This window comes from Nyctibius grandis, chromosome 9, assembly GCF_013368605.1.
Source record: "Nyctibius grandis isolate bNycGra1 chromosome 9, bNycGra1.pri, whole genome shotgun sequence".
Lineage (NCBI taxonomy): Eukaryota > Metazoa > Chordata > Aves > Nyctibiiformes > Nyctibiidae > Nyctibius > Nyctibius grandis.
Window position 1 is genome coordinate 43108361 of NC_090666.1, and position 8110 is coordinate 43116470.

Consider the following 8110-nt stretch of genomic DNA (forward strand, 5'->3'; position numbering starts at 1 on the left):
ACCCCCCAGTTGCACAAGGAAACCCCCCCAGTAGCAGCCTGGGTGTGTGGGGTGATGGGCACCAGGTACGGGGTTATCAGCATCGTCTGCTCGTCCAGCCGCTCGCACAAGGACCTTCCTCTACAGCCGTCTCCGGTGTCGAGCAGCTAGCAAACGCCAGAATACAAGTTCAGAAACAAAATCTCACAAGAATCCTGGTTATCTCCTGGGTAACAGGCTCACACCGTACCGCAGGCTTCAGAAAATAGCCATAAAATTAAGAAAAAACAACCCATGATAGCTGTGAATTTACAAAACTCTTCATGTATGTGACGGTCGCTGTCATTAGAGGTAAAAGGCAGAGAGAATAAATGAATGCAGGATGTTAATTGAAAACAGGACTTGTGTGGAAAATTGAGTTTGTAATTATGAGAACAGTTATTAAAATATCATTTTGCTTCTTAAAATGCCTGACTTTAATACAGAGTATGAAGGAGTTATGTTTAAAAAAGTTAATTATTGCCAGTGCTTCAAAAAGGGAAGTCTAAGCTGAAAATGATTTACCAAAATTCTTAAGACAGGTTTTTAATTATCAGTTTTTAAATGGTGTCATAGAATATCTTATTTTTACTATCACTAAGAAATGTGCTTTACTCCTCTGCAGATTCTGTTCCTTTTCAGGGCTCTCTCTGGAGCTGTGCTCTGGGTATCTCCGCGGTGGCGGATCACAGCTACACCCTTTGCTTTGCAGGGGCTCCCAGATAACATTTCTGAGTTGTAATAAACACTGATTTGAGAAAGAGTGCGATTAAATAAATATATCCAAACTGTAGTTCAACCTGCACACAGAACGGGAAAAACGGGGGATTTTTTCAGTTTTAACTAAATGGGATCTGGTTCTTCAATATGGAAAAAACCAGATTAAAACTGAGGTAAAAATTAAATCCCATTAATGTTACTAGTAAATGTATTATTTTTTGGATGAGAGAGCTTTAATAATAAGAGGTATCATAAAGAGAGAAATCAAAACTGGATTGTATATGCACCAGATTGTTCAATACAAGAGCCAACACAATTAGGCCTTATTGATGTGATAAGCAAGAAGAAATATCTTAGTTTCCAGACCACAACATTCCAGTACAAGATATCATTGGAGAACCCAGTCAATTCTTCTATCAGCCAAATTCCGATTAGATGGGGTAAAATATTTTGCAGAGTAATTTAATCAGGTGTTCTCTGAACAAATTCGAAGTGTCCTGTTGAATGACCTGTCCTAACGAGACCCCCGTGGTGGTTTCCAAACCAGCTTCTTCCCCGTGGCTTCACGGTAGGTCTGTAAATCAAAGGATGTGCAGGAGCATCCCACTGCCTGGACGCTCCGGCTCTATAATCCGTGCAAACCTGTGTAATTGTGCTAGACTCTGTCTGTCAGAGCTTTACAGAAAACCTCCTCTTTGCCTCAAATCCTCAAATGTTAATTTTCATCTCTGATTAAGCTGAAGACCAGGCGAGGCTCCTTTTATTAAGTCATGCAGACTCCTACCTGCTTCCCGAGGGCTAGATTTGCCTGGGAACACCGTTATAATATTGTGTAATTAATTTGCCAGTCAAATAATTTCTGCAGGGCTATAATTTACTTATCTGCCTGCAACCCTAATGAATCTCCTAGTTCAGTACTTTAATCCTGTTTTCTGCCTTTTTTTTCCTCCTTTTTTAACTCTAACTTTTGTAATTCTTTATTATGGGCTGATTTGTAACCTGTATTTTTGGGATGTTCTTATGATGTTCTCACTGGGAACAACAAAAACCAGCTGAACACTTAGACTTTGTAGCACGCCTTGCACGACTGGGAACTAATGAAAGACTTCCTCGCTTTATTCCTCCACTTCACCACACGCAAGGGCGTTAATTCAATAAAAATTAGAGATGTAAAAATACAGGAGAAAAAGCGATTTGTATTTGGAGGACTTGAGATTGTAAATTCATTCGAGCTCAGTAACATATGTGCAGAACTTCCTCAAGGTTATTCTGAGCACGATATTCCCTGATGAGTGGCACTAGATAAAAACTATTTGGTAACTGTAACGTCAGCAAGTTTTTCAGTTGTTTAACTTTGCAGATCAGTTTGAGCGTGTATCTAACGATACAAATGAGTTTAAGCGTGTATCTAACGAGAATCGATGAAAAATGCAAAAACCCGAGCAGGTTCAATGCAAACCCCATCCCCAGGGACAAGGAAGGCCTCCCTGAAGGTTCTTGAGGCACCAGGAATGAGTTAATCCCACCGAGGAATGCGGAGGAGCTGCCAGATAACAGAGTGACATTGTTTTTCCCTGCTGTCAGCACAGAAACCCAAACACAAAAGGGTGAATGTAGTCCTGTGAGAGAGCTCAATGTCCAGCCTGTGCCGGCACCCAGCAGCATTGAAAACCGCTCGGCACACGCGATGACAAAGTGTTTCCTGGAACCAGGGGCTGCCTCCAGACATCTGGGCGAGACGGTGCCGTGGGCGACAGTCGGAAGGGTCCGAGATGTGCGTGTGGCTGCATCGCTGCTGCGGCACCAACAGGGCTCCATTTCTGCCTCCTGAAGTTTTAAGAACGTGCAGTTCTGGTAGGCTGGGGCTGAGCACCGAGCAGATTTATAGCCATCTATGGGTCATTTTGTTTTACCTTCCAGCTCAGCTGTAAGGTAAAGGCATCTTATTTTCTCCCGTAGCATCCACATGTTGAATCTTGCCTGAATAATTCAATTTATTCTGTATTGGGTAGGTGATAATCTAGAGGATGTTTAGATCTAGCTGCAATAGAAGCGTTGCCTCACTTTAATATAGGCAGCACATAAGCTCTTGTATTGGTTCCACCAAGATAGTAATTAACCACTTGCTGATATGCTTTGGATCTGTAGCTGCTCTTCTCAGCAGCTTGAACGCGCTCTGCCTCGATCCACCTCCTAACCGGGAAGTTTCACAATTGGACTGACTGTCCATCACAGCTGAGAAATCCATAAAGGCATAGTAATATCTGTATTATTCATTTTCTGCTATTCTGAAGTCTAGAGAAAGGTAAACAGAAGGAGAAAAACCTGAAGAGAAGGTTTTAAATTGCTTTGTGTTTTTATTGCAGTGGTTGGTATTAACCTGCTCTGCACCCTTGGCTCAGCCTTGTTAGGAGCCACGGCTATTCCGTGCTCTGCGTTAACTGATAAATCAATACTTTGTATATTGTGTTAATTATGAAAATCAAATTCAGTAACTCCTGCAAAGCTGCTGCTTAAAATCTGCTTTGAAGGAAGTCAAGCTGTTGAATGCTGCTTTCTGACAGGACAGAAAAACGCGAGTCGCTGAGGTTACGAGTGTCGAAATGGGGCGTTCTGGAGGAACGAAGGGCCCGAGACACGGGCACGGCTGCTCGCCGCAGCTTCCTGTAACAGCATAAATTAAATGCACTACAGCATTACGTGCTACAGCATAGATGTGTAGTGAGGGGAGAGCAGCACGTCATGGAGATGGTGCTTAGATTCTGAAAATAAACCTGAACGGAGAGTGGGACCAGGTGGTTCCCACTAAGGCTAATGGAAGTTGCTGGTTTTGCTGGGAACGTGCCACCAAAAGAACCCAGGTGGGTTCTTTTTCTTTTAGTATCAGGGCTCTAAACCTTCCAAGTCCATATTTAGGTAGGAAAAGTGTCCTAGAAGAGGTGTATTTTATGTCATGATAAGTAACCTGTTACTTAGAAGCTTGGATTTGTTAGGAAAATCTGAGATTAAAGGAGGCGTACTGAAGGTGTGTGCGTTAATACGAGGAATCATTGCAATCTTTATGGGTAGGCATAGAGTTGGTCAAAATCCATTCTACAAGGAACAACGGAGTATTTTGATTGCGAGCCTTGAATTTTGAGGGAAAACCCGTGACGCTGAAGGGCCTCCATGGCCGGGCACCTGCAGCTCCACCCGCGGGGGCTGTGGCAGATGGGGCCGCGGGCCACCGGAGCCCCCACAGGACGGGGCCCCGTGTGTCCCGAGCCCCGCAGGACAGGGCCCCGCAGGACAGGGCCCCGTGTGCCCTGAGGACCCGCAGGACAGGGCCCCGTGCGCCCCGAGCCCCGCAGGACAAGGCCCCGAGCCCCCGCAGGGCAGGGCCCCGCGCTCCCGCCGCCCGGCCCTGCCGTCCCGGGCCACGCAGCGCCCTTCCAGCCGCCGCTGCCCCTGTGCCCGTGCCTGCGGCCCCATGCGCTCCCGCACACACGCAGGGCCGCTGGCGGGCCGATGGCGCCTCCCGCACCCCGCCCGCCCCGCGCTCGGACGCAGCCGCAGTGTGTGCCCGGGAGGCGCAGGCGTTTGGGGCCGCTGCTCGGCTCTTCCCCCCGGCCTGTGTGCGCGCTGCGGACTCCACAGAACCAGCGTGGGGGTTCCCAAGGGGTGCGGGGCCCGGCACCCAGCAGCTCGGAGCTGCCCCGGGCACCGACACGCAGCGAGCAGGAGAGGCAGCCCGCACGGAGCGGGCTGTGGGAGGGGAACGGCTTCCTCCGGTCGAACACGGGGCGTGCGCCGCTCCCGCCGTCAGCCCCGCTCGGGCAGGAGCGCGGCTGCCGCCGTTCCCCCACGCTCAGGGGCCACCGGCGGTGCCCCGCTGCCGCCGGGGACGCTCCCGGAGCGCCCCGGGCGGGTACGTGGGGAGCGGGAGGGCGGCACCAGCGCCGGCCCAGCGCGTTGGGACCGCCCGCCCTCTGATAGCGCCCGGCGGAGCCATTTTAGTAGCCGGGGATGTAGCTCAGTGGTAGAGCGCGCGCTTCGCATGTGTGAGGTCCCGGGTTCAATCCCCGGCATCTCCAGCGGCTCCATTTTTTTATAAGTTTGTATTGTTTTTTTTTTCTCTCCTCCCTGCCGCTCAGCGCGGGGACCAGCCGCGCCCGCAGCGCTCCAGGCCAACGGCACGGCGTGGTTTGTGCCCCCACGAGGCCGCTTCTTCGCGCTCGGGAACCCCGAAGGGAAAAAATAAAGGTCGCTGTAAGTGTTGCGGGGTGAGAACGAGGAGGGTCTCGTCGGGGAAAATGAGAAGTGCATTGGCCGGGAATCGAACCCGGGCCTCCCGCGTGGCAGGCGAGAATTCTACCACTGAACCACCAATGCGCACTTATTATGTATTTACTGCCTCCCTGAGCACATGGCCTTTGCTCCGCTTTTCTCCTTAATTCTATATTCGGAATAAGCACTTTTGAGCTGCTATTTCCACGGAAAAAAATAGGTTTTGAGAAACTTAGCAATGCCTGTATACATTTTTCTTCTAAAGGATTAAAAGTCCCTAGAAAATTGTATAACAGACCCATCCTCCTTTAAATTTAAAAGCTTCCAGACCCAAGTCACACAAGGTGTATTCTTGTTCCTGTTCTGTACTGGAAGGACTTTGCCAGAGGAGGCCACCAGTTAAGGGCTTAGAGGCTCATGGGATCTACTGGCCCAGGAGTCACCCCGGTGCTTGCACTGTGATGTAATGCTGCCAGGTTCTAATATAAATTATGTGCAGTCTTGTCATTAGTTTGTCTTGGACACGCTCCCGAAATGGCCATGCATAAGCCAAAGAGTTCAAGGAAAAGCAACATCAAGTGTTTCACATCAAGGTGTATGTACGAGAAGAGCAGCTCTGCTTAAGAATCCCTTCCAGACAGCATGAACACCTACCACCAACCATCTCCCAGAAGGCAAACAGGTGTTTTCTTCTTGAACGCACAGTAATCTGACACTACAATGTTCCAATTCCCTGTGTGAACATACACTACCACCACAATGTAAACTTCCCTATAGAGAGAGTCCTCTGCTTACTGGTCCTGCAGCTCTTACCTAACTGTTCCCAACTGCACGTCCAGTTCATCGAGAGGGCGAATGTTTTTCTGCGTGCATAAAGCAGGAGCTGAGCAAAACTTGGGTTCTCAGGAAACCTAGAAAGCAAGCAAAGACCACGATTTGCTCGCTGGCCAGCTGGATAGCAGGTAGTATTTCACAGTCACCCCCACCCAGAGGAACAATGCAGGCCGGTAATGACGCCATCACAGTTCCCTTTCCCCTAAGCTTAATTGCAACCTCTTAATTTCCACCAGCAGAAAGTAACATACTAAATACTTCAAGAAATAACTATTATTTAGTCTATTGCTTACAACTGCATCCGTCAGCCTTGAAAAACTGTTTTCCCAGAGAAGCATAGAACCAGAAATCCCAAAGCAGTTAGGCAAAAAATATTCATATGGAGAAGACTCTAATTCACCATTTTAATATATCCAAAGGTTAGCCATGTGGAGGTAAATAGCAACTGTTGACCAACTATTTCCCCCCACACACACTTTTATTCTCTCACTGGTTCTCCTGGGCAGTTAATTATTTAGAGAACAGTTTCCCATGTCCATTAGACCATGTTTTGCATCTGCTCAGAACATCTGCGGGTGTTGGCTGACGTGCTACAGAGAACTCCGTAAATCAGGAGTTGTTTGGCAACTCACATGCCTCACTGCAGCTCAAATGTTGCTCTAGAACACGCTCTGGACACCCTTTTTCAAGCAGCGTGACACAGGCTCATGCTTGGCTTCCCTTTAGAAATGAGTGGATGAAGGAGAGTGCTGAATGAAGGAGAGAATCGAGACCTATAATACTAGAAAGTGGTGGTCCAGAGTCGCAGAACTGGTTGAAATTTCATAGCATTGGTTCAGCTGATTAAGAATCTCCAAGACACAACGAGTCTTTAGGAGTTTGTTGTCTTAATCGGCACAACGGCTGGGAGGACACTCTCTGCAAAACCTCAGGGCAGAGGGTATGTTGTGTCAGGCTAGCAGAACAGCACAGGAACATTCAGGGAAACCACCGTCCTAAACAAAATTTAAATACAAATACTTCATAAAAATAATTGTGTCTCTAGCTGTCAAAACATATATAATTTTAGAAGTACAGTAGATGGCATGAATGGCATCTGGAATCCAACTTAATATAACAAGGTTATAGGACCCAGGGAACTACTTCTAGTGAGATTGCTTAAAATGTACTTCTGTAGTTTTCTGTCCAATGTCTGATGAATGGGTGAGAGGGGTTATCTTGTCAGCAACTCAGGACATCATCCCCTTTGGTTCAGTTAAAAAATCTTTCAGGTAGCTAAGGAGACACCGTAGACCTTCACCAGAAACAGGGAAGGCAAAACTTGTTACAGGAAGCAGGGAAAGGAATTTCTTAGGCCTTTTTATCCCCCAGAAGGGGACAAATAAATTTTTTTCCATTCCAGGTCACCTTTAAAGGGACTCTGATCTTGATGCTTCTGGCTAAGGCTTGACACAGTGTGTTCCTATGGGGCTCTGCTGCTGCAGAGCAGATCCAAGGAGCTCCTGGTGCTGCTGCCAACTCTGCCGTGTACCTCCGAGGAGGATGCTGTAGCTCAGGGGCACCTGTAGCCTCCAACACCCCAAGTTCAGCCAGTGCGGCTGCAATAGGAACAAGGTAGGGACTGATAGACAGGCAGTGGTAAAACAGCTCAAATCAAGCTTAAAACTGGAGGTGTGGATTACCTGGGGTGGGGTCAGTGGATGCCATTCATTTCCTCCTCCCTAGCTGGTGTGGACACGTGTTCCTGTGTCACGCAATTGTGGCTGTGCAGTCACCTGCTTTAAAAGAGGTGTTGCATCAATCCCTGCATTGGTATAGAAAAAAGACAAAGTGTGATGCTACGGATGTGCCTGTTGTTTGCTCTGGCTCACCTCTTCACGTGGAGCTGTGTTAAACGGCGTTCTTGTTAGAAATAACGCCTAAGGAGTCGTTCAGACCGACCTGAAATATTGCAATATCTTTGTAAGAACCAATTGCCTGCTCATCAGTTTCTCATGTTTAATTAACATATATCTAATACTTAATATTTCCAGGAAATCCCAGCCAAGACTTCTTCCTGGCCCCCGCAACAGTGAAGGATAACTGCAGGCCTTTCGAAATGGCTTCTAAAAGCCTCTTCAGTACAGGATTCCAAAGCGTGCTCCTGTCTGGGTCCAGAAGATGTGTACCACCCTCAGTGAGTCCAGTGTCCAGAAGATGTGTACCACCCCCAGTGAGTCCAGTGTGCAGAAGATGTGTACCACCCCCAGTGAGTCCAGTGTGCAGAAGATGT

At 48.0% G+C, this 8110-nt stretch overlaps 2 non-coding genes across 2 annotated transcripts; one reads left to right on the forward strand and one right to left on the reverse strand.

Annotated features, from left to right (window-relative positions):
- Nucleotides 1-4739: 4739 nt before the first annotated feature.
- Nucleotides 4740-4811, forward strand: TRNAA-CGC (transfer RNA alanine (anticodon CGC)). The gene has a single exon. It is a non-coding gene; the product is annotated as a tRNA-Ala (tRNA).
- Nucleotides 4812-5038: 227 nt separating this feature from the next.
- Nucleotides 5039-5109, reverse strand: TRNAG-GCC (transfer RNA glycine (anticodon GCC)). The gene has a single exon. It is a non-coding gene; the product is annotated as a tRNA-Gly (tRNA).
- Between the last annotated feature and the right edge of the window lie 3001 nt (nt 5110-8110).